At 39.4% G+C, this 26155-nt stretch overlaps 1 long non-coding RNA gene across 2 annotated transcripts; it reads left to right on the forward strand.

Annotated features, from left to right (window-relative positions):
* Positions 1-84: 84 nt before the first annotated feature.
* LOC134336788 (uncharacterized) lies at positions 85-25856 on the forward strand. 2 transcript variants are annotated; one of them, XR_010015884.1, is made up of 3 exons: positions 85-135; positions 23261-23449; positions 24466-25856. It is a non-coding gene; the product is annotated as an uncharacterized LOC134336788 (long non-coding RNA). The 2 variants fall into 2 exon arrangements; XR_010015885.1 differs by lacking the exon at positions 85-135 and adding an exon at positions 15574-15815.
* The last annotated feature ends 299 nt before the right edge of the window (positions 25857-26155 follow it).

Consider the following 26155-nt stretch of genomic DNA (forward strand, 5'->3'; position numbering starts at 1 on the left):
AGCCATCCGGGAGCCATGGTAACCATTAATTTATGACAGTTTTTTTTTGGTGTCTTTTTTTCCCCCCTGCCTTTGAAAGACTCGCAACATCTCGCCTAGAGAATAGCGGAAGCCGCGGCCGCTTCTGAGGTTTAGGTATAGTTGCAATTTTTTTCCGCCTTTCTTCTGTCATATCCTTCTGTTTTTTTTGGTGTATTTGGAAGGTTCATTTTGCAATTTTCATCGCGGTCGAACGGTTGACTGAAACAAAACCACAAAACTCAAGAAAGTATGTTGACATGTTCAGGCCCTCTTGCCCCTTTCGGAGTTTTCATTTTGCCGCTGGTTGGTCATACTCTTGATTGTATGTGGATGAAAGAGCGGGAGAGAGTGAGGCAGCTAAATTCAAAGTCTGCCTCTTATCCCACGTTTTCTTGGCTTATGTTCCGATCATTCTGCAATTATAAATTGCAGCAGATTGATTGCCCTGTTTATAATCATGCGGTAAGCCAAAACTGCTTGGCAGAAGTTACGATACCTTCGTAGGGACCAATCAACGTGAAATAATAAGGATATAATTTCAGGGTGCCGGGTGGGGGCGGGGTTCGGGTGTTGTGTGGGTGCCCATCATCAGGTGAAAATGCAAGAGGAATATTTGGCGTTTGATGAAATCACAGTGGTGGGGTGAGTCAGTAAAATAGTTTCAATATGCATGAGCGTTTTGCCCGCCTGCATTTTAACCTTTGAAGTCGTATCCGCTGAAAGCGCGAGAGACTATATGAAAGACCTAACAAGTCATTTTATCACCTCTTCACTTGTTGATGAATGCCCTGTTCTACGGGAAATGCTTACTCTGTCATCTATAATGGACGTCTCTCCCCCCCCCCCCGATTTGTCTCAAACTCGACACCAAATAGTGCTAAACATATTTGCATACTAACGTTAGATTTGAACTTTTTTGATGTTTGTGTGTATTGCATCTCGCGTCAGCGCGAATGGTAACAAGAAAGGCTCAACCCTATAATCCACTTCTCTATCAGTTGATAGATCACACTGGCCAAACCTGGGGCAAGGTGAAAGTTAAATATTTGCATTTAGTTTAGACTTTCACCATACTTTTCAAAACAAAACATCTGCCTATTGTCCGCTTGAGATCAATTTTCTCTTGCGGCAGCTACAATGGGAATGGGCACGCATTTTATGACTTGTCTGATTAAGGGAGCAGAATTGCAAGGGACAAAAGTGGAGGCGCAGAGAACATAATAAGGACATAACTCTCCACCCAAGCAACAGTTTCACAGTTTCCAGTTTACTTGGGTAGGCGCTGACAGACGGGAGTTGAGATGGACCAGGATGCAGTTTGTCTGGAAACACAAGGTCCTGTTTGCAAACATTTACTTGGCTATGGTACTAAAACACTGTAAGCTGCAGTGTTAGTACACATCAGTTAGCAATCGCCTGACAACATTTGTAGTTATAACATCACCGTGTTCCAGTCCGCACCTTTAGGTGCTCTTTATTTTGGCATAGCATGCTATTATTTCTTCTCGGGTTCCTCCAACGCTTTATCACATTTTTTTTAGATTCCATGTGATGAACCAGCGTACCGCCACTCTAATTCGACACTTTTGGACAAAGTCTATCCCCCGACAATGGGGTAATTATTTGATAAAGCGCGCCGACTGTATCAATTTATTTAACACGTTTGTGATCTCGCTCCCTTCAGCGAGAAGCAACATTTTTACACCATTGCGGGTTATCTCTCACGGTAACCGCCAATGATAGTCAAATTAATGGATAAATTGGTGAAAAGACGATAAATAAATGATCCATGATACCAAAATGATGGGGGAAAAGCCCTCGTGCTCTCTGCATATGGTTGGCCATCATGGTCAAAATTTCCCTGTTCCCAGTAAAGTCGCAATATTTAGCGAGCACCTACTTTCCTGTCTGCTGTGCGCACACCGTCTTTGTTATTCAGCTGTTTCTTGAGCGAATGTCGCCGACCTGCCACTCACAGCGCAGATTTCCTTCCAACCGACACTTCACAATTCCTAACCTACGCACAATCTTTGCAAAAAAAAATCAATAAACTCTTTCTGCATATGGGCTTCTTCTCATGCAAAAGGGAGAAGAGCGACTGGTCTGGACTTGGCCCTGCAGACTACACAGTGACAGCTGTAGTCTTCTATCTGGGGACTTCTTTCCTTTGACACTCTCCCAGATGACATGTGTTGGTCAGGAATGAATAGAGATAAGAGATGAGCAACATCTTTGTGACCATCGTGTCTATTTCTACTTCAATATTTTATTCAGCAGCAAAGCATCTGGTTATATGATAGCAACACGGGCTTTTTCTCAAATATCAAAGAGTTTACAGTTAGGTGTCGAAAGTGATTCAGTCGAACACCTCACACAGCCTAAAACATGATGTAGTTAGGAAACGTGCGCTGTGTTTGAGAATTCAGCGTACAGTTTTTGCATTTACAGCAGTTATGTTATGCAATTAAACAGTCTTGGAAGTTCAACATTCTGAAACCCTGGCGCCGTTCTACGGAAGTGAAATTGACTTGATATTAACAGGCAGGACAGGTGAAACGAAACGTCGCCAGGTTTAACAGGATTTAATCCGCAGGGGCGTAAGAACGCCGGAGAGAGGGAAAACGTTTCTTTAGTATTTTGTCCCATGCAATATTATGGAAATGTTACGAGGTCTAATCACTCAGGTGAAAGGCTTGTTCAAATCACGTGATTGGATGTAACACTAATATTTGCGTACAATGATTTGAAGTGAAGGTATTTATTTAAAGCGTAGAAAAAAAACTACTGCAAGAATTATGTGTGTTTGCGACGGGGAGGAGGAATTAACGTGTGGAGCCAGTTTTCGGTTTTACATGAAGTACACTCAATCAGTGTCGACAGGAGCCACGATCAGAGGCAACCTTCCGTCACCCTTTCTTCAAATTACTGAAGTGAAATGTAATCAACTGATTACATCGGGACTACGAGTAGAGTGCACTTTTTGACCCGGCTTTGTAAACGAACTTTCCAATTTTAACCATCTATTTTCAGCTCGCAAGCATAATTGCTTAAAAAGTGATTATTGGACACCACGCAGAGCTGATATAGATTCAAATAGCTCACAGAATAGAAAATATATGTTGACCAAATAATCTGCTCTAATTTAGTTAGGAATATTTTCTTATGGTGACACGGTACATTGTTCATTTTAAGTCGACTGGCTGTTTCGAGAGGCAGGCAGCATCACCGGGATTCAATATCCAGGGATGGAGAGTTTGCACATTGATGCAGTCATTCTTGACGCCTAAACTTAAAAACCCGCCGCGTGAATTCACTCTTAACCCCTTCCCTTTAGAAAATTCCACAGGGCGCGATTTTACAGTACCTCATCTAAGAAATGACCATGACTGGGAGGAGAAGATTTATCAGCAAAGGCTCAAAGGCTGGCGGTATTAACAGGTCTAGAATCTCCTTAGCTTCATCAAAACAGCCAGTCACAGGCAGTGGCTGTCAGCGCAGAATGGAAGGAGGTATCGATTGAAAGTGAGCGCCCAGTCATTGTGTATGAATGTTAACGGGTCCAAACACGATTCACAAACTCAGCCTTTTCCTTTACACAGCACAGGAGACAGCAGCTTCACGTCTTTGTCCACGCAGAATAGGTGCCACCACTCTCCATTTTCCTTGTTCTCCAACGCACTTTATTTGCATTGTATACTAATGTTACACACCGAACGTTACTTGTTGGTGATCGTGAATAGTGCTTTCAACAATGAACACGTTATGCGTTTACACGAAATGTTCGTAGATAATGGTACACCAGGCCTAATATCACCTGTTGCCACATTGAGTAGATTGGAATTATTCATACATTTTGTTAAGAATATTACAGATATATTATTTTGTAATCCTGGAAATAACGCACTTCCCTTATAATTTCAGACATAGTGGGTATACCTTTGGAGATTTAAATCTGTTTTTAAAAGTTGTGATATAGGGTACATCACTCACTAGAAAGGTTTTAATAAAATAGCAACTTGGAAGACAATTTGCGCAGGACTCGAATTGCAAGTTTCAATCAGTGATTTATCCTCTTTCCAATAATCGGTACAAAATACACACAGTGAACACTTAGGGAGAACACCACCAAGTTATAATTGTAATTTGATGTTCTATGATTATACTTACTAACACTTACCATTAAAGGGATAACATATTGAAAGATCGCCTGCTACTTCTATTTACAAAAAAAATCAAAATTCAAGATGATCGTCATTCAACAAAATGAAATGACCTTTGGCCTAGTATCAAAAGCAACCACTTTGCTGCTTTGAAAGCGATGAAATTACCCTTCATGTCAAAACCAATCTTACTATACGTGTTCCATTGATATACCCCAACTCCTCTCTAGTTTCCAACCCCGCCCCATCCCCTTCAACCCGACCCCCGTACCGCCTACACACACACACACACACACACACAAATGTTAGATTTTGGGCATCAATAATTAGAAATGGCATTCAATAAGTGACTAGAAAGCCTAATTATGGAAACAGAGACTTGCTTTATAATACCAGTTAGAGATTACCGTATAGCACAGAAGCTACAAGTACTGTACACCTGTAGCACTGAAATTAAGTCAAGGGCAGTTGTCAAGTTCAGGTTTAAAAGGGAAATCCGCATTGTTCATGTTTTTAATCATCAGCTCCTTTGCCCTTCCCCACAGCACATGTGACTCTAGCGGTAGAGATCAGACTGGTCGCGTCGCTCGCAAAGATCCGTTGATTTCCCCACCCTCCTCTTGACCTCTCTGTCAGAAGATGTGGGTGACACTCGTGATAAACTGAGAAATATACAGCGAGGCTGTGATCGGCCAAGTGCAACTGGATTGCAAACAACTGTGAGATCTCCCGTGACATGAGTGGTATAGCAACAGCTCCGCGTCAAATGGACCACGAGTTGATCCATTCTGTGATGCTGTAAATTTCGACTTGACAGACAATATCCAAAGGTTGTAGCATGCTCTCATAACCTTCCCCTTTGAACTATGTAGACCGCACACTTTCAACAATACATTAATATCCATTCAGTCACAACACTGCTCTCCTGGCATGGAAAGTTTAAATTTATGTTTAATAGTAGATTAAGTAACTTAATTCAATGATTTAAGAAATGGGATTGAAATATAGTATATGATGGTACCTTACTAGTATAATTTATTTGCCATTATACTTCGATCAAAGCGGCTGAGAAATCAAGTTCAAACATTAGCCCAGCCATCAAAACCATGGGAACTGAGATCGCAGCAAACCGCCAGCTAGGTATTTAGTTTTGGCTTTTGACCAACAGGTTCTGTTGAAACCATTCTGATTGTTTTACTTTTGTTTTCTTTTAGTACCTCGATTCGATAAAGCGCGAACACGTTCACTAGGAAGTCCAGATATCGAAGATAAACGTGCGCGATTAACATTAAAGAACCAAAGTACAGAGCACACAATTATTAGATAAGATGCTAGATTCTGGAAGTGCGATGTTGTAGATGTAAACCTTAGGAACACAGACGCTCAGATTTATATTTCGATTTGATTAAGCGACGTGTGCAAATGCAATAGCAATCGGAAAGTATGAAACTACAGCGGAACAGCGGAACTTGGTGTAACAACTTTGCATTAGTTAGATTACAACTGATCTGAGTTGATTGCAATTAATTGAAAATAAGATGCAAACTGGATCTATGAAACAAAATGAAGCCACGTAATGTTATACTGCTTGGCCTGCTGCGTTCACCAGCAACTTTGATGTGTGTTCCACGTAATGTTATCATCACTTTTCGCGTATGGACTTGGCAACATTTTGATATGCTTTTATTTGTCTTAGTAAGAGCAGAATTCATTAGGTGGCACCCCTAATAATGCATTTTTGTACCTAAGAACTGATATTGAAAAATTCAGCACACAGGTCCTGATCGTTATGTCCCCCTCTGCCACTTAACAAACAAATACTATATAAAATAAAACAGCACGAGAACTGCAATTAATGTTTGTTGTGCTGAAGCTCCTTTAAATTATAGATTTAAATAGAATTATGGTTCTTATATATATGTTAAGAAAATGAACAAGTTAAGCCAATCAATTATTCCACCTAATAAAAGACATTGTAGCGTTGGAAGCAGTCCAAAGGAGATTCATTAGTCTAATACATAGGATGAGAGGATTCTTCTGTCAAGAGCGGCGTGATAGTTTGGGTCTGTATTCTTTGGGGGTACAGAAGAATAAGGGATAACTGTCTTCAAACATACAGGATCCTAGCAAGGCTTGACAGAATAGATGTACAGAAGTTTCCATAATGGGACAGTCACGGACAGGAGAGGACAGTTAGGGCCTGTCTTTTTTAATTGAGATGCGTACACAATTCCTCTCTTAGAGGGTAATGGGTCTCTAGAACTCTCTGTCCCCGAGGGTGGCGAATATTTAGATACATTTCAGGTGGAGATAGATATATACTTGGACGTCTGTTGAATTGAGGTTTATGGGGAACGAGTTCCAAGTGGAGTTGAAGTCAGTATAGATAGCAGGATAGACTTGAGGGGCCCGGTGGCCAACTTCTGCTCCTGTTTTCTTCCGTTCCCCTGAAGAGAAACTCTCAATGCAACAAGACTCCAGTTACAGCAGAGCATGACAGGCTGCTTGGAAAGATTTGACTCTCGTTTACCTCAATGCATCAATGATAAATGATACATATCCTCTCGGGAAGTCTCGCCAAGTAAACAGATTGGAGGGGTGGAAATTAGTCGAACATTTGGTTGATCAGAAACTGTTTTTTTGCCAGGGTTGGGCGTCCAGTAATAAAAGTTAACGGACCGAATCAATTGGTAAGCAGGAACAAGATAAGACTCTAGATAAATCATGCTTTCCATTGATCTCCCAACTTTGAAGGAATCTTTAGTTAAGTATCCCCGGTGAAATTTTAGGTTCATATGTGCAATCAATGTCCACTTTATTAGGTACAGGAGTGGAACCCGGTGTGGTCTTCTGAATGCCCATCCACTTCAAGGTGCGATGTGTTCTGCGTTCAGCACACAACACGTGGTTATTTGAGTTACTGTCAGCTAGAACCAATCTGGCCATTCTCCTCAGACCTCTCTCATTAACAAGCCGTTTTGGCCCACAGAACTGCCGCTCACTTTATGATTTTCGCACCATTCTCTGTTAACTCTAGATACCGTTGCGCGTGAAAACCCCAGGAGATCGGCAGTCTCTGAGATACGCAAACCACCCCGCCTGGCACCAACAATCAATCCACGGTCAAAGTCACTTACATCACATTCCCTCCCCATTCTGATATTTGGTCTGAACAGCAACTTAGCCTCTTGACCATGTTCGCATTATGCATTGATTTGCTGCCACATGATTGGCTGATTAGATATTTGCATTGACAAGCAGGTGTACAGGTGTAGCTAATAAAGTGGCCACTGAGTGCATGCCCAGCTTTTGGAAGCAGAACTATTGTGTTTCCATTTTATGGTGTGGGTAAAAGATTATCTCAAGGGATTACTACAGTATTCGTAACATTGCATGTTCCTTTTCACTATTATTGCTGCTATACCTTGTAGCAAATTCGGAGATGGTGGTGCCCCTATTAGTTATGCCACACGCTATTGTTTCACCTGCATTTGGACAAGGGGTTGTGAGTACGTGAACTTTCCCCACCACTCCATCCTTTCAGCGGAGGCCCGCAACTCGCCTTCGAGCGGGAATTGTGGAACTCAAAACATCTGCCAGTCGCGTCGAGATATTGACCAAAACAACACAATATTTTCCCCGATTAAAAAACTCACTGGCAGCCTGGATTAGAAATTCGATGAAGGCTATAGATCTTCCTGGAGTCTTGTCACTAGGACAGCTGTTATTTTCGCTCCAAAGCCAGTAATCTAAAGGCACAACAGTATCACTCCTTTTTTTTTATTTCCCTCATTGACTCCACATCAAGCTCCAAAACTTCAGTGAACAAACTTTTAAATCAGTTATGACATCGATCAACTTCATTTTACCCCCGAGGAACCTTGCGCTACTTCTGTGACGGTTAGCAAGTGTTCAAAGTAATCATCTCCGCCAAAAGATATAATTGAATAGCTTAAAATGTTTTATGAAAAGATACAGGGAAAGAGGCAAATTGCCCACCCAACGTTGAGTTTCCCAGGGTGATTCCGTTTGAGCAGGCGATACTATCAGTGTGATGTTAAAGGAAAAAGAACACATGCTACAAACTGATGCGAGAGGCTGATAAATTGCAATCGGCCTCAGCGCTACACAGCAGGCTTGGGAATAACGGCGGCCTGAGAAATATAAATGGTTTATCAATGGCGTTACGCGGGGAGAGAAATTGCATGGGAAAGAAAGAGAGAAAGAGTCCGAGAAGCAAAATGGAACACCACTCCCAAGAATGTGATCCCAATCCCATTTTACCCATATTCATTGTGTCCTTGTGTGTGTGTGTGTGTGTGTGTGTGTGTGTGTGTGTGGGCAAAAGCACTATCGAATCCACGGTTTATATTTTATTTCCGCTAGATCAGAAGGGAGATATAGCTTTTTTTTCGCGCTGGGAACGGGTGCTGGGGGAGAGATATTTTATTTATATTTTACGGTTTTATGTTAGCGACGTGTCAAGGAGACAAAATAAATTGCTAATGCATAAGCAAAACCCGACTGCTTTGGCTTGCTGCGTGTCAGAACTGTGTGGAAGGAGTGGTGATATGGGATTTAGAACGGATGGGAGGCTCTGAGGGATTTAAGCTGAAAATTACTCTCTCGTCTTGTACAAAATCAGTGACTGATGATGGGCTTTCTGAGTGAATTTGAAAGCGCCAGTCCTAGGGCAAAAGACTGGCTCTGGCTTACTTACAAAAAAAAAGCATTGGGTAAGAAAGAGCAGTTTGACAAAGAATAGGTGCGTACACAAAACGAAGGTATCGCTTTCATCTCGCCTGGGTGTTTGATTGAGAAGTATCATTTCCCAAAGTCCATTAAAATAAAGACAATAACCATTTATAAAATGTTAAACCGTATCTACAAGTTCAAGACTTGACCTAACATTACACTATTTTTTTGCTTAATCATTTGCACTTTAGAGGTCGCATGCCTATCAACTCTCAGCATAGAGCTGTCAGAAATTGCAAAGAATAAATTCACATTGGACAATGCGATAAATTAATATTAGCAAAAAAAAAAGTCAGTTTGCAGAAGATTGACCACGACAATGCATTCATTCCAACAGACCAATGAATTAAAAATGGCGGCCGTTTTGACTGGGGACCTTAAATCCAGATGTGCATACTTGATAGCGAAAGCCAAACCAACTTTAGTGTTTTCATTTGCCCTATTAATTCCGCTATTTATTTAACGGAGATTCTACTTTCAACGTCCACGCGCAAATGCCGGAGTTGGGAAGGTTCTTTTGCAACTTTCAGCAGCGGTAATATATTATGGTTATGGGGTCATTCGTGTCCTGAATGTTACAGGAATATAAATAGCCCCGAAACTGTAAAGGTTTCTTTTTCATATTTCATATGTGTAAAAAAGGGAGGAATTTGTAAGGGTAATTTGAATTTACTACACACCTGAATGATCGCATACAAATAGGTATGGCATTTGCTGTAAGTGCCCTGAAAGACTGAATTAAGCCTCTTGGAATTTAATCACCAGACACTTAAAATAACACATCCATCTAGCAACGTTTTTATACAGTTATATAAAATTTTGATATGATTTCTGACATTATAATAAACTATGAATCTGATAGAGGAAGGATAAAGGACAATAGTCTCAAGTATCCAACTTCACATATTGCTAAAGGCAAAGCCGATTGAAATACAATTAATCCGCCATGAATCATATCACCGATCCTAAAATATTTTAAAGAGACATCATTTGGAACAAAGTGCTGAAGGTGGGGTGTGAATTTAGGATGCTAAATGCACCATTTCTTTCCATGCTAAATTGAAACTTCATTTCCCTCCTTTTAATTGCATAAGTAATTACAACGACCACATTGGCGCTATTAAAAGTGGTAACTATTTCTCATCGTCCAGCAATAAACTATGTTGTTTGTTGTGACTCGTTTTGCAGACACCTTTTCGGTGCCGGTTGTAAATAAAGGCTTTTCAGCAGACCCTGGGTATTAGTTCTCACCCTGATTACAAAGCCTGCTCCATATGCTGGATGATGAGGTTATTGAGGAACTGGAGGTCACGGAAGAACTTGACACTCCTCCTAGGCTGACCAAGTGGCCACTTAGTCAGGCTTGGAGAAGTGTCAAGTTGAGCATGGGTGTAGAGGTGGAACAGCGACATTCGAAACTTTGGTTTGTGGGGTCGGGCGTCAAGTTAACCTTTTTGTGCCCTTTGCCTCGAATCCGGCCTTGGCAACAATGTCTTTGATGTGCTGAGCAATTTATGAGAAGCAATGTTGACATAGAGAGAGACATTCAGATCTCTCCTTTAAGAAGACGTTCTTAATTTATTCACATCGCGGTTCCTGGTTTTAACAGACAAATAACTCACAAACCGACAGAAAGAAATCAAAGTTGCTTAGGGGAAGGGTTAAAGAAGCGACAATGTTAATAAATTATATACACATTCTGGATAAGGTATACAGAACGACAGAAGAAGGAAAGAGAATTAAAAATATATGAATAGTACCAATATTAAGTCAATACATAAATACAGTATACACAATTTTAAACAATAATGCACAAGCGGTTAAACAAGAATCTTTAAATGTCGAAGAGTTCAAAATATATATTCGGAAAAATAAAAGTAGCTGATTTCGTACTTTCCTGACTTATTATTGATAAAACGTATATTTTGAAAATGTATTTACATTTTCTATAACTAAGGCCGCTTTAGCTCAGATATTATTGCAATTATTTAGTTCCTCTGTTTAGCCATCAACTTTTGGGATGTCCCCGGCATCACCAGTAGTCAAGCCCAGATGAGTCCTTGAGGTTGTAACTACGCCTAACCCCCAAAGGGTAATTGGTAGTCCAGTGCGAGTCCAGTACACGGGGCTGGATATCTGTTCAGAAATATATTTATATTTGCCTTTTAAAAAACACGAACTGGCTTACGACGCTTCTTGAAACTGGGTTTTACCGGCATCAAGACATAGTCGAATTTCATGATAATTAAAGTCGCTGTTAAGTACAATCGAGAGTTAATTGTTATTTCTGAAGTGATGACTGGGGATAAAACGTGCAGGCGAATAAGCCATTTCTACTCCTGGTCGTATATGTGCTCTGTAGGCTTCACAGAGCACAGATAATTCCTGGTGACAGTGCTTTGAGCCTGCCGAGTTAAAAACCAAAGGTTTAATTACTCCGTGCGCACCGAATACCAGGCACGGGGTGTTCTCATCGCTGCTCGCACAAGCGGCACAGAAACAAGGCCTAATCCCAATGCTTGCCCTGGGGTCAGTCCGTGCCTTCAAGGGTTTAGACGACGCAAACGCCAGGATTCACTCGCTGCTTCGGTTATGTACCGCGGGGCAGCCCCGCGGAGTCAGTAACCGTGGAATTAAATCGTATCTCAGATGGATCTTTGCAAAACTAAAATCACTCAATAGCTGCAAGGGTAAACAGCATCATAGGGCGACTTTCGCAAACCATACAGTTCTGCACGAGCCAGAGAGATACTCTGTACCCCGGAGACCCAGTTCATCATAAATCGTAATACCGTATTGGGAACCTCCACTTTAACCTTCAGTAGAAACATTGCAACTACTTTTACCACACAAATCTTATTTCTGGCATATAGTATGTTGACAATGCAGTTCTTTTACCTAATGAGTAATTTCGTTATTGCGAAGATCGCTTTTTGTTATTCCCCTTTAGAAAAAATTTCACTTTTCCAGCTTTTCATATTTTACCCTTCCAGTTTTTTACCCTAATCACGCCTACCCCCGCACTCGCGAAAAATAGCTATTTCTTTCGAAAATCAAACCATGCCTGATATAACACACACACACAACCAGATTAGAAGATGTTCATTGAACACACTCCTTCATGTTAAAGTAAATCAAAGTACCTGTATGCAGTATCACTGTACTGTATACTACCCTGAGATTCATTTTCTTGTGGGCATTCAAAGAAACACAAGAGTATCAATGAAAAACTGCACACAAACACTGACAAAAACAATGTGCAAAAGAAGACGAACAGTGTAAATATAAATAATAAATAAACAAATAAATAACTACACAATATTGAGAACAAAAATTGTGGAGACTTTGAAAGTGAGCCTATAGGTTGTGGAATCAGTTCAGTGATGACGTAAGTGTCTATGCTAACTTCATTTAGGGCTTAACTCACTCCATGCTGCTATATGTTGGACTTTGATATATAATCTCTTCTCTATATCTCACATCTTTTACCTGGACAGCTGCTCCCTGCCTTCACAAGCTTCAACACTGCTGGAGATAGCCTTATACATGCAATTCCTGCAGTGCTGTTATTTCTAGGTGTCGTTCTGATCCCCCAGTCTCTTGGATAAAAAAAGTAGAAAAAAGTGTGCAAACGCTCAGCAGGCCAGACAGCATCTGTGGAAAGGGAAGCAAGTAAAAGATCCTTCATCAGAGGTTAATCTCTTGTTCTCTTGACTGGCAGCATTTGATTGTCCTCTTTCTCAGAAAGAATTGGGGTTGAGATCTGGAATAAACAAAATTAAGAAGTAGGAGAGAAAAGTAACGAAGGACAGAGTGTACAGGGAGTGTGTGAAAATAGGTGTGATGAAGAGATTTTTTTTGCAGTTAATCCCTTGCTAGAGGAATGTGAGAAACCATGGGATTTCTAGTACTGTCCGTTCAATAATTAAAATAGTGAAACCCAACTCAAAAATAGATCTATAGCAATTCCATTGTGCATAAATGCAAGATGAAATAGAATGAAGTTATTTTCAAATAGCAATTGGGAAGAGAGATGAGAGGTGTTCTAAAATTAAGTAAAGTGCATGCTTGTGCGTGTATAAATCACTGTTTCAATTTAGTTGCACAAATTCAGCTCAGAGTCTGAGAGGGAGGAAGAAATCCAATGATCAACATATAAGGATATGTTGCAAAAGATGGCAGAATTGGGGTGCAGCAAAATTAGAGTGTAGGGGAGATGTGACAGACAAGGATCAGTGAAGGGAATGAATGCAAGTGCAAGTAAGAGAAAAAGTCAGAAAACATCACAAAAAGTACTGAAAGTTGTAGTGGGTGGATGGATTTGTATACAGAGGAAGAATATTAATGGACACTTAAAGAATGCAGAGTTATGAAAATCAGACTGTGAAAGGAAAAATAAGAAATAATCAAAAATATATTGTAGGATTTGCAGGACAGTGGGTCTATGAACTATGAGAGAAAAAATACATGAACTATGACAGAAAAAATACTATAAACAGAATAAGAAGTAATTTAAAAAGTAATTTTAAATCATTTTAAATCAAGTAATTTTAAGAAATTGAAAAATGCAACTATTAAAATGAGGAAATACAGACTGAATGCAGGTACCAGAGGGGAAAGGTGTATTTAGCTTTGATTACCAAATATGCCTCTGTTGTTGACGGGTTGAGAGGCGGAGACATAAATTAGTCCTCAGGATGGGAACAGGAAATCCACAGTAGCAGAACACCAACGGAAGAGCAGAAATGGGGAGGAAAATCTTTTCTTAACCAAACAAGGGAGCATAACTGGATCTGCTAAATGAGAGATAAAGAGTTTTATTCTCAGTACTTAAAGTAAAACTGAGATCATAGACAAAATTGTGGACAATCCAAAACATTCTCAGATTTATATAGTGTAATATCAAGTCTTTCAAGAGGATCACAATTCATGTCCAATAAATTACATGGAAAGTGTTAATAAGCTAAAGGATATGTAAACACAAGAGATTCTGAAGATGCTGGAAACTCAGAGTAATACACACTGATTAGATTAGAGAGCACCTATGCTGAGGAGTAAAGTGCCAGTGTTTCAGCTAAGACCCTTCATCAGTTATTGCAATATCATAATGAAACCAAAGATTTTGAACACCCATATGCATTCCCCCTCAGTGCATTCAAACGTAAAGAACCAAGCTTTGTTCACACCTTCTTGATGGTACTCTATGACAAATATTGTTTGATAGTGTTCCTGCGAAGTGCAGTACCTTGCCATGATTTGATATGTACATATCTAGGCACTATATAAAATTTTTATTTTATGTATACGAAAAGACTCAGTATTCAACAAATGCAAACAGAATTCTTGTCTGCTCCATTTTGAACCAGTTCAACCAGCATTTTAATGAAAAGAATTAAAGTGAAACAATACAGTCAAGAAATGATGATTGAAGTTGCACACTATCTTTATGGCTTATTGATATCTTTTTCTTTTTTGGTAGTTACAGTAAACAAATCTTTACTGATTAGTATAGCACATTATAATTCATATTAACCCAGTCTGTTATGATGGATCTGAAGATGAATGTAAAATGAAGGAATTTGTTAGAGCCTTTATATGATCCATAAACTAAAGGCTGTAGCTATATTTACACAGTTACATAGCCGATATGTATGACCAGCCAATATTTATAGGGAAAGCATGGGATTCCATATCTGAAGCAATGATATTATGTACACTACTTTCAGATTGCCGTGTGTAGAGCTGGACTGCACTTGGGAAGTTGAAATTTGAAACACACCAAAAAAGATAATGCTGAAACATGTAGCAAATTTCACACAGCCAAGTTTTATGCTTTTTTAAAAAAATTCTGTTCCAGGTTACCCTCTCCTTCATGCCATTTTGTGTTCCAGCTGGGACAGGAAGAACAGGCAACCTGTTCTGAGGCCCTTGCTAATAGATCCTCTGTAAATGGAGATGCAAAGCACAGTCTGGGATGACTCATCCCTTGATTTTTCATTCTCATTGGGAAACCTCTCTCTCCTATTTGGCACCTCTCCCTGATTTCCTGGTGTGGAGGATCATGGGCGTAAAACCTGCACCTACTGTTCCTTGGCACAATGTTCTGGCATTCAACCAGATTAGAATATACACTGCTACATGTTAAGACTGAAGAATTGTCATTGATCTAACATGTATTATAAACTTCAATATGGAATATATTTAAATGTTAATGTTTCCCAAATTATCAGATTGTGCCCACTGGATTCTGTTTGGTTTTATCATCAATTCTATGTCATATGATAGAACATTCAATGAAGCAGTAACTATATATTGAATATTGTGCAAATTATACCATGCACTTTTATGCATAATATATAAACATAGTTATCTGAGTGTGAATTGTCAGTCAATCTTTGCAACTACTGGTAAATAGTGTAGATTTTGGTGATTACTATTGGTTGATCTGACAGTTATAAATATCTGGAATAAAATACACTAACTAATACACCAGTTCAGCTTGTAGATGTCTGCCTTTCACTTCCTCTCTCCACCCCTTTATTATTCTCCAGTGAGAACTTATATTAATGTCTATCTCTCAACATGATAGTCATTTTTTAACAGGCTTCATCAATAATACATTAATTTCAGACACACAGACTCATCCTCTTCCATCTTTAATGTGTAGTCCAACATTCTGAATAAAAGTAACACGACAGCTCTCCTGGTGGAACTGAGCCGCAAAAGCTACAAAAGCTCCAGCTCCTGTTCCTGGTTTTTGGTGTAGCTAAGGCCAAAAAGAAAATGATTTTAATCCAGACTGCACACAGGAGCAGCGCTCTATCTAATGGCCTGTGCCCAGCAAAATCAAGATAGTACTACAAAAAAGTCTTACCTGTGGTGAGTCCAAAACCTTTATTTAATATGCGTTACTGACCATTCTCTCAACTGAACCTGAAAAAATATCATGGCATTATTTTGAAGAAGGGAGGCCAGAGATAGGAAGATCATACTGTTTAGCACGTGGCGAAGGAGATGCTGATGGAGGGATCTTTGGATCATTGGGCTCTCTTGTACAGAGGGTCGGTTTGCACCTGAACTGGAAGGGGATTAATAAACTAGTGGGAAGGTTAGCTAGTGCTACACGGAGGTGGGGGGGGGGGGTGGTTTAAACTAGAATCCCGGGGGGGGGAGGGTTGGGAACTAGAGTGCCAGAACTGATAGTGGAGTTGTTGTGGAGAGAGATGTTAAGTCTACGTACAAAGTCTGGAATCAAAATGTTGAGCATGGTGAGACTAACATCCTGATCTATGTACATTTCAAAACATGGAGTATTGTAGCAAAAGGCATATGAGCTTAGGGCATGGATCAGCATGTGGAATTACGACATTGTAGCCATTAGTGAGACTTGGTTGCAGGAGGGGCAGGACAGGCAGCTCAATATTCTAGGGTTCCATTGTTTTAGGCATGGAAGAGCAGGAAGGATTAGAGGAGGAGGGGATGCATTACTAGTCAGGGAAGTGCTCAGACAGGACAGACTGGAGGGCTCATTTAGTGATGCTTTATGGGTTGAATTAAAGAATAAGAAAAGTATGACCACGTTAATGAGATTATATTATAGACATCCAGCAATCTGCAGGATGTAGAGGAGCAAATTTGTAGAGAGATAGCAGACTGTGGCAAGAAACATAAGGTTGTGATAGGAGGTGATTTTAACTTTGCACACATTGACTGGGACTCCCATACTGTAAAAGGGTTGGATGAGAAAGGGTTTGTCAAATGTGCTTAGGATAGTTTCCTTAATCAGAAAAGTAGAAATTCCAGTTAGAAAGAATGTGATACTGGATCTCCTATTAGGGAATGAGACAGGGCAGGTGACAGAATTTTATGGAGGGGAACATTTTGCATCTTGTGATCATAAGTTTTAAGGTAATTATGGAAAAGGATAGGTGTAGTCCTCAGGTTGAGATTCTAAAGTGGAAAAAGGCCAGTTGTGATGGTATCAGAAAAGAATTGACAAGTGTGGAATGGGACAGGTGGTTTCTGGAAAAGGTGTACTTGGTAAGTGGGTGGCCTTAAAAAATGAAATTTTGAGAGTACATGCTATGTTGTTGTCTGAATATAAGGCAAGGATCACAGGTTTATGGAACCTTGGTTTTTGAAAGATATTGAGGCATAGCAGGTATAAGTATGTAGGAAAAAATGAGGCACTCGAAGACTATAAGAAGTGCTAGAGAACACTTAAGGAAATCAGGAGGACTAAAAGAAAGCATGTGGTTGCTCTAGCAGTCAAGGTGAAGGAGAATCAGAAAGGCTTCTACAGATATATTAAGAGCAAAAGGACGACAAGGGACAAAATTGGATCCTCTAGAAGATCAGAGTGATAATCTATGCTGGGAGTTGCGAGAGATGCAGGAGATCTTAAATGGATTTTTTTGCACCTGTGTTTAGTTGGGAGATGGACTCTGAACCTTTGGAAGTGAGGCAAAGCAGCAGTGAGGTCATGGACCATATACAGATTACAGATGAAGAGGTGTTTGCTGTCCTGAGGCAATTTAGGGTGGGTATATCCCCAGGGCCTGATGAGGTGTTCCCTCAGACCCTGTGGGAGGCTGTGGGAAACTGCAGAGATATTTTAAACATCTGGAGGATTGGAGGAAAGCTAATGTTCTATTTTTTAAGAAAGGCTTTGAGAGTAAGCCAGAAAATTATTGGCTGGTGAGCCTAACATCAATAGTGGGAAAGTTACTGGAAGGTGTTCTAAGAGAATGGATACATAAGTATTTGGATAAACTGGGACTGATTAGGGATAGTCAGCATTGCTTTATGCGAGGTAGATCATATCTAATTAATCTTAGAAGGCAAGACAGTGGGTGTTGTCTACACGAGGAATTCTTCAGATGCTCGAAATTCAAGCAATAAACATCAAATTTGCTGGTGAACGCAGCAGACCAGGCAGCATCTCTAGGAAGAAGTATGGTTGACGTTCAGGCCGAGACCCTTCGTCAGGACTAACTGAAGGAAGAGCTAGTAAGAGATTTGAAAGTGGGAGGGGGAGGGGGAGATCCAAAATGATAGGAGAAGACAGGAGGGGGAGGGATGGAACCAAGAGCTGGACAGGTGATTGGCAAAAGGGATATGAGAGGATCATGGACAGGAGGCCCAGGGAGAAGGAAAGGGGGGAGGGGGAAAAACCCAGAGGATGGGCAAGGGGTATAGTCAAAGGGAGAAAAAGGAGAGAGAGAGAGAAAGAATGTGTGTATATAAATAAATAATGGATGGGGTATGAGGGGGAGGTGGGGCATTAGCGGAAGTTAGAGAAGTCAATGTTCATGCCATCAGGTTGGAGGTTACCCAGACGGAATATAAGGTGTTGTTCCTCCAACCTGAGTGTGGCTTCATCTTTACTGTAGAGGAGGCTGTGGATAGACATATCAGAATGGGAATGGGATGTAGAATTAAAATGTGTGGCCACTGGGAGATCCTGCTTTCTCTGGCGGACAGAGCTACATGGACCTTAGCAAGACCTTTTACAAGTTCCCGCATGGGAAGTTGGTCAAGAAGGTACAGTCACTTGGCATTGAAGAAGAGGTAGTAAGTTGGATTAAACATCGGGTTTGTGGGAGAAACCAGTGAGTGGTAGCTGATGGTTGCCTCTCTGACTGGAGGTCTGTGACTAGTAGTTTGCAGCAGGGATTGGTTCTGGGTCTTTTATAGTTCACCATCTATATCAGTGATCTAGACAATAATGCGGGAAAATGGATCTGCAAATAATGACTCCAAGATTGGGGTTGTAGTGGACAGTGAGAAAACTATCTAAGGGCCAGCTGGAAAAATGGGCTGAGAAATGCCAGATGGAATTTGGGTAGGTCTTACATAGTGAGTGGTAGGGCACCGAGGAGTACGGTAGAACAGAAGGATCTCGGAATACAGATCCATAATTCCTTGAAAGTAGGGTCACATGTAGATAGGGTTGTACAAGAAAGTTTTTGGCACATTGGCTTTCATAAATCAATGCATTGAGTACAGGAGTTGGGATGCTACGTTGAAATTGTATAAGGCGAGGCCTACTTTGGAGTATGGTATATAGTGTAGTCACCAACCAACAAGATAAGATTGAAAGAGTGCAGAGAAAATTTACAATGATATTGCCGGGGTGGAATGGGTATGGAGGGCTATCATCCAGGTCCAGGTTAGGCAGATTAATGGTTCGGCACAGATTGGATAGACTGAAGGGACTGTTTCTGTGCTGTAATGTGTAAGACTCTATAAGAGTGTGTGGAGTTTGCATGTTCTCCCTGTACGTGTACCCCTGGGTGGTCCCAGTTTCTTCCTATATCCCAAAGGACATATGTGTTGGCGGTTAATCTGTTGCTGTAAATTTACTGCTAGTGTATGCGTGAGGGGGCTGAATGTAGAGAGTCAAGGAGAATGTGGGAAAAATAAAATGGGATGTATAAATGGTTGGCATGAACTCAGTTGGAAAGAGCCTACACTATTTCCATACTGCATGATTCTACAAGAGCTGAGTCCTGATCAGTATTTACACTTTAGCCAACTAGGTCAGATACTGACCACCTTCACATAACTGCACTTTGGAGCATACATTTTACAGAATGACTGGATTGTTCCTCATATTATAACATCAATTACATTTCAAAATACGTGATTGGCTGCAAAGCACTTTCGGATGTCCTGGGAGGGACGTGAAAGGTGTAATGTGAATGTAAGTTCTTCTTTTATCCATGTTTCATTTACAATTGTTGCAGACGTACAATCAGTGGACACTTCATTAGGTACCTCCTTTGCCTAATAAAGTAGCCACTGAGTGTAGGTTTGTGTTCTACTACTGCTAGTGGATCTTCAAGGTTCGATGTATTATCCATTCAGAGATGCTCTTCTGCACACTACTGTTGTAACGCCTGATTATTTGAGTTACTGTTGCCTTCCTGTAAGCTTGAACCAATCCGGCCACTCTCCTCAGAACTCTCTCATTAACAAGGCATTTTCACCCACTGAACTGCCACTCACTGGATTTTCTTTTCGTTTTTCACACCATTCTCCAGAGACTGTTGCGAGTGTAAATCTGAGGAGATCAGCCATTTCTGAGCTACTCAGATCACCGATACAACCATTCCACGGTCAAAGTCACTTAGATCACATTTCTTTCCCATTCTGATGTTTGATCTGAAAAACAACTGAACCTCTTGACTATGTCTGCATGCTTTTAGGCATTGGATTGCTGACTTATGATAGGCTGATTAGATATTTGCATTAATGGGCAGGTGTATCTGATAACAAGACCATGGAATGTAAGTACCTTATTTCTTTGAGTACAGCTACTTTTTTGCTGATTAATATTCAGAAATGTTTTTTTTTCGCAGCAGAAGCAATGGTTCTAGGTATGTAGCACCACACTAAAGCATTTTCCCTCATTTAAATTTCTGCCTGCTGTTCTTAATACCCGGTGTCGGTGAAGCTGGCAGCAGGAAATGAAAGAAAAATGGATACACATTTCTATTATGAATAGCTGTATTCAATATGAAACTATTCATTATATGGTTTGTTTGTATATGATCAAGTTTCAGTAAATAGCTGAAGTTGGACAGTCTATATTCTCAGAAAGCAAGACCATTATCATCTGTTGTCCAAGTTAGCGCGATTCTATTATAACTTGGGGTATTCGGAGTTTGGAGTTCAATTCCGGCTGTTGGTTCCCCGTTTATTTTCTGATCCTTAGGGTTCTGCTGGGAGTCAGGAATAGCGAACAGTCTTAACTCCAAGATTTCAGTTTCTTTTAGCATACAAACAAGCATACAAATACTAAGCAAACTAAAGAAAGAGCTGAGAGATTCGACGCTAAGAGGTGGAAGGATGCGATGACAAAGATAGAAAAGAAGCCAAGATAGAGTCTCTGAAAAATCTATCATTTTTATAATAACATAAGGAAAATTCCTTAGATAAGAATGAAGAAGTTAATAGGCTACATATTTCAAACAATTACATCACGTGGTAGGTAATGCACTAATACTTAGCCAATGAAAACTGAGAAAGGTGATAAACTGTTAGTTTAGCAGCTGTACCGCTTTCTGCCAGTGAGTGTGAAAAATACGTGAGTTTGCTAAAAAGTACAAATCTTAGAGAAAGCATTAAAAAAAACAGTGGTTTTCAAAATGGTGCTATTTTTAAGGAGTTTGTGTGTTCTTCCAGACAGCATTGGCTTCCTCTGGGTGATTCGCTTTCCTCTCACAGACCAAAGACAATGGTTAATTCATCATTGTAAATTGTCCTGAGATTTGGCTAGTGTTAAATAAGTGGGTTGCTGCACAGTGTGGCTCATTAGGCTGGAAGGGCCTGATCTGCACTGATCTTTAAATAAAATAAAATGATTATTGCCATTACTGGATCAGTAGAACTCAAATGGTGCCATAATTGTTTAGACAACCTCAAAGAATAATGTTTTATAGGAAGTGCTACATATTTTCATAACCATTAATGAGTTGCCATCATCATCTTTGACCCATGCTTCCTTCAGATATAAGTTTATATCAACATTTTCATTTGTCTCTGCTAATTGCAGACCCTGTTTCTATGAACATCATTATTTACTAATACTTCAGCATGCTATTTTTCAAATTTCAGTTTGTCTGTCCTGTTATCAATTGAACTAAGTTTGCTGAGGGATTTTGTTGTTGGAATGCTGTCAGCCAGAAAAGACATGAGCTACTTAGACAACAATGAGCACAGTTGCCCCTCTGTGATTCCTGACATGACCTATGTGCAGAATGCTTGCACGTTACTTAAGCAGTATTTGAATACCCTGTGTCTGTTTTGGGCAAATTTCTGGATATTAACTGCCCGACACGGAGAGATACCTCAACAAGCAAGGAAAGATCTAATAGGACAGTAGGTTGATTATCATTTTCGTGCCAATAATTGAAAAGTAAATTGGCACAACAGAAGTCATGCTGTAAAACTTTAGTGTTACTATTGAACTATATTGACACATTACTGAGAAAGGATGTAGTTTACAGCTTAGTGAATATAAATAATGTTAGGTTATGTAGAGTATCTGTTGAGTGAATTTAATCTCAATCCTTGACGTATTTAAATTGATTGGTACTCTTTTGGCTAAAATTATGTTTGGATTATACCACTGATCTTGATTCAAAATTCTTATATGAGTAACATCTCACATTTTGGTTGAATTTTGCATGCTTGCTGTAACATTCTTCCTGACTTTTGGGCCAATATCAGGGAAGCTGGAATTAAGTAAAGTTAAATTGTTAGCCATGTGCTTCCCATTAAATGATAGCAGTGCTTGGCCAGTATTGGAAATAGATGAACTCAAGGGATAGGATATTGTGGATAATAAACAACAACAAAGAAAAAGAGCACATGGCAAATTGGGGTTAGCGGAGATAAGGAAAGCCTGATAATTTATTACTTGGGTTGAAGTCTAAACTACCGCTAGGTTAAGTATTCAAATTAATGTCTAACCCATCATTACATGTGACATCTTTCTTCATATAAGAGGGCAGGACTAAAGAAAGTAATGTAGTTCCATATTTTAGCACTTAAATGTGCATGTATACACTTGCATCAGCATAACATCTTTTGAAATATGTTAATCCTGTTGATAATTAGTCTACTAATATTATAGCATGGCAGCATTTTAATTGTCCACAGGACAAATTCGAAAAATATGGCTGGCCATCAGATACATTTGATGTATTAAGACAGCTTTCAAAACTAGCTCAAGAATTGACCTATGCTGGTGGCATTAGCCTTGCCCAACTAAGGCAACAGAAAATATTTGATCAACACTGCATTGCTTAGTCCATAGTAGAAGTGTTTCCTACCCTGTCAGTATTTTATATGTTCAGCTTTGATCTTCAAAGACAGTGGTCCAATTTTACAAAGCATGCAAGTAAAGATATGCCTTAAGTAAGAGTTTTGGTGGTGGATAACCTCCAAATGTTGATTAGGTGTACTGAGATGTATTTAATGAAAAGCAATCTAACATTTAAGCTAAACATATAAGGTTACATTTAAGCTAAACATATCATCATTATAGAAGTCTTTCATTCCCTCATATGTTACAGCCACAATATAATGGTCCAATATTTTGAAAAGGAATGACGACAAAAAGATCACTATTCATCGTCCACTGTATATTCCATTATAGGACAGATTTACTTACGTGTAGCACCCGATGCTAACATTGAGTACAAAATAATATGTAAGATATCACAAATATGTATAATTTTCAAAGTTCAAGGTATATTTATTATCAAAGTATGTATATATCACCATACACTACCCTGAGATTCATTTTCTTCCAGGCATTCACAGTCAAATAAAGAAAGCAACAGAAAAGCTACACACAAACAGGACCGACAATCAATGTGCAAAAGAAGACAAACTGTGCAAATACAAAAAAAAACAAACAAATAAAGAAATAATACTGAGAAAATGAGTTGTAGAGTCCTTGAAAGTGAGTCCATAGGTTGTGGAATCAGTTCAGTATTGTGGTGAGTGTCTACACTAACTTCATTTAGGGCTTAACTCTAAGTTATCAATGCTGGTTGAAGGGTAATAACTGTTCCTGAACCTGGTGATGTGGGATCTAAGGCTCCTGTTACCTTCTTCCTGATGGCAGCAGTGAGAAAAGAGCATGGAACACACATCAAAGTTGCTGGTGAATGCAACAGGCCAGGCAGCATCTCTAGGAAGAGGTACAGTCGACGTTTCGGGCCGATAGTCCTGACGAAGGGTCTCAGCCCGAAACGTCGACTGTACCTCTTCCTAGAGATGCTGCCTGGCCTGCTGTGTTCACCAGCAACTTTGATGTGTGTTGCTTGAATTTCAAGCATCTGCAGAATTCCTTGTGTTTACGAGAAAAGAGCATGGCCTGGACGGTGGGGGCTTCAAGACAATTGTTACATGCAGTACAACTAAGCTACAATTCCTTTATACCGTGCCAATATTTCATCATTATCACTAACTCCTCTGCATTTTAGCATTGAATACATTTCATTTTGGGATATCCTGAGATTACAAAAATTGCTTTATAATTTCTCCTTTGAAATACGATATGTGATTTGCTTTACACAGGTTAATAAAACAGATTTAATGAATGGGTCCACATTATTACAATAGGTGTGTTTCTATATATCTCTTGTATCCACTTTGATGCATTTAAACTATCATGAATTGCATTGAGGTAAGATGTAACGAGAGAATCATACTTGTTTAAAAAATTAAATTAAAGCACTATTCACACGCACTTAGCACACAAAACGAATTCATAGCTGGATGGTATAAAAGGTTGGGCAGCGTGCATGATTTCTGAATGTGAAAACACGATAAGATTTCATCGTGCTATATTTATGGTCAAAAAGGTGCTGCTTGCAGATCAGAGATTCAGCCTCTCACTATGTCCACCTGTTTACTTACTCAATAATTTACATAACACAATGCTGTTCTAATCTTGCTGTTGTACTGTGTGGTGGAATAAATTGTACTGTCATTTGCTCCTGTCTTCAAGAAAGGAGACAAGTTTGACTGCAGTAATTACAAAGAAGTCTTCCTGCTGTCTGCTATATGGAACATCATCACAACCATCCTTTTCAACCTCCTCCTCCTAGTGACTGTGGCACTCCTCTCAGGGAAGCAATGAGAATAACGTCAATCAGAGGATATAGTGTACATGATTTCCACTGTACATGAACAGCCAGAAAATTTGCACAGAGCACTACCAGACCTTGCAAAAGCCGCCGACTCCAATCATTGAGATAAATTATGAAGACTTCTTCTCAAATTTGGCTGCCCTCAGAAACATGTTACCATTCTACAGTATGTACTACATGTTATGCAAGCTGTGACATTAACCAGGGGGTCCACAGACCCAGTGTGCCGACTGGGGTCAAGCAAGGTGGCTTCATTATACCAAACCGCTTCTCAATCATTCCTGTTGTTATCTGCACACTGTGATTTGTAAGCTTAGCATTATTACAAGTTTATCATGCAGTGTATTCAGCTTGAATTAACTGTATCTCTTGTTGAAGAAAAGATCTTATTAGCAATTCTGTGACTGATATATACATGCAGGTGACATAACATCATCAGAGAGAGTGCAAACTAATATTTGCTTTATGTTCTATTTATCTATCTGATTAAACTTTACTTGTGATGGTTTAAATTAATTGTACCTACTTTTACAGTGTTATTTTCATGTTTATTACAAAGGCTAACCTAATCACGAATTGGTACAAAAATTGTAAAGATTTTGACGATGGATATTTTGTTTGTTCACAGAATCAACTAAATTAAAATACAAGTAAAATAAATTTATTATATACCATGTGCATTTTTTATGTATCCCAAAACTTTAATCTTAGGAACTACACCATAGACATAGAAAATATGAATTGCAAATTAATATTTATAGCCAGTAAACCAGTAACAATTCTCATATATACTAGCTTGCTTGTTGTGGCTGTGTTGCCAACTAACAGTATCAGAAATTGTTTCTTGGAATTACAGCTGGAATATCCAGTTACACAGTAATAGATTTTATTTCTGCCATAGTTCCAGAAATGAATGACTTCTGTAAAAATCCATGCACTGACAGCAATTTGCATTAATTAAAGGGCTTCAACTGCCTCTTCCCTTCTACAAACATAAACAATAAGTCAAACTGCATGTGAATACAGTAAGCAACACTGTGTTTATTTTAGGTTCAACAGTATCTCATTTACACGTGTTAATTAGAGCTAATTGGGACTAATTAAATGAACAGGAACCCCTCTGGGGATGTTCATACCTATAATTTTGGTAAATAGTCTTAATTAACATATGCAAGTTAGGGCTAATTAGCATTGATTAAGGGATTTTAGCTAAATTTTAAAGCGCTGCTCTTCAAATACTATAAGCAGTACAGAATGTGGTATGAACATTAAGCATTAAACAGATAAAATGCTTTTGTTCCATTTAACATCAAGCTTATTTACACTGTTTTAATTAAGATATTACTTAATATCACTTGTTTGTGTGCCAATGATTATAAAGTCTTAACTTGGAGAAAAGAAATTTATCCCTTTTATTGCAGATAATAATTTTAAATCTGGATTGAAAATTGCACAATATGTTTGCCTGAAGACTAACTTTTAACTTCAAATCTTGTTTAGTGAAAATGTCAGAACTATTATTTTTCCCTTCATTAGTTTTTTATGTAC

The sequence above is a fragment of the Mobula hypostoma genome, chromosome 23 (genome assembly GCF_963921235.1).
Source record: "Mobula hypostoma chromosome 23, sMobHyp1.1, whole genome shotgun sequence".
Lineage (NCBI taxonomy): Eukaryota > Metazoa > Chordata > Chondrichthyes > Myliobatiformes > Myliobatidae > Mobula > Mobula hypostoma.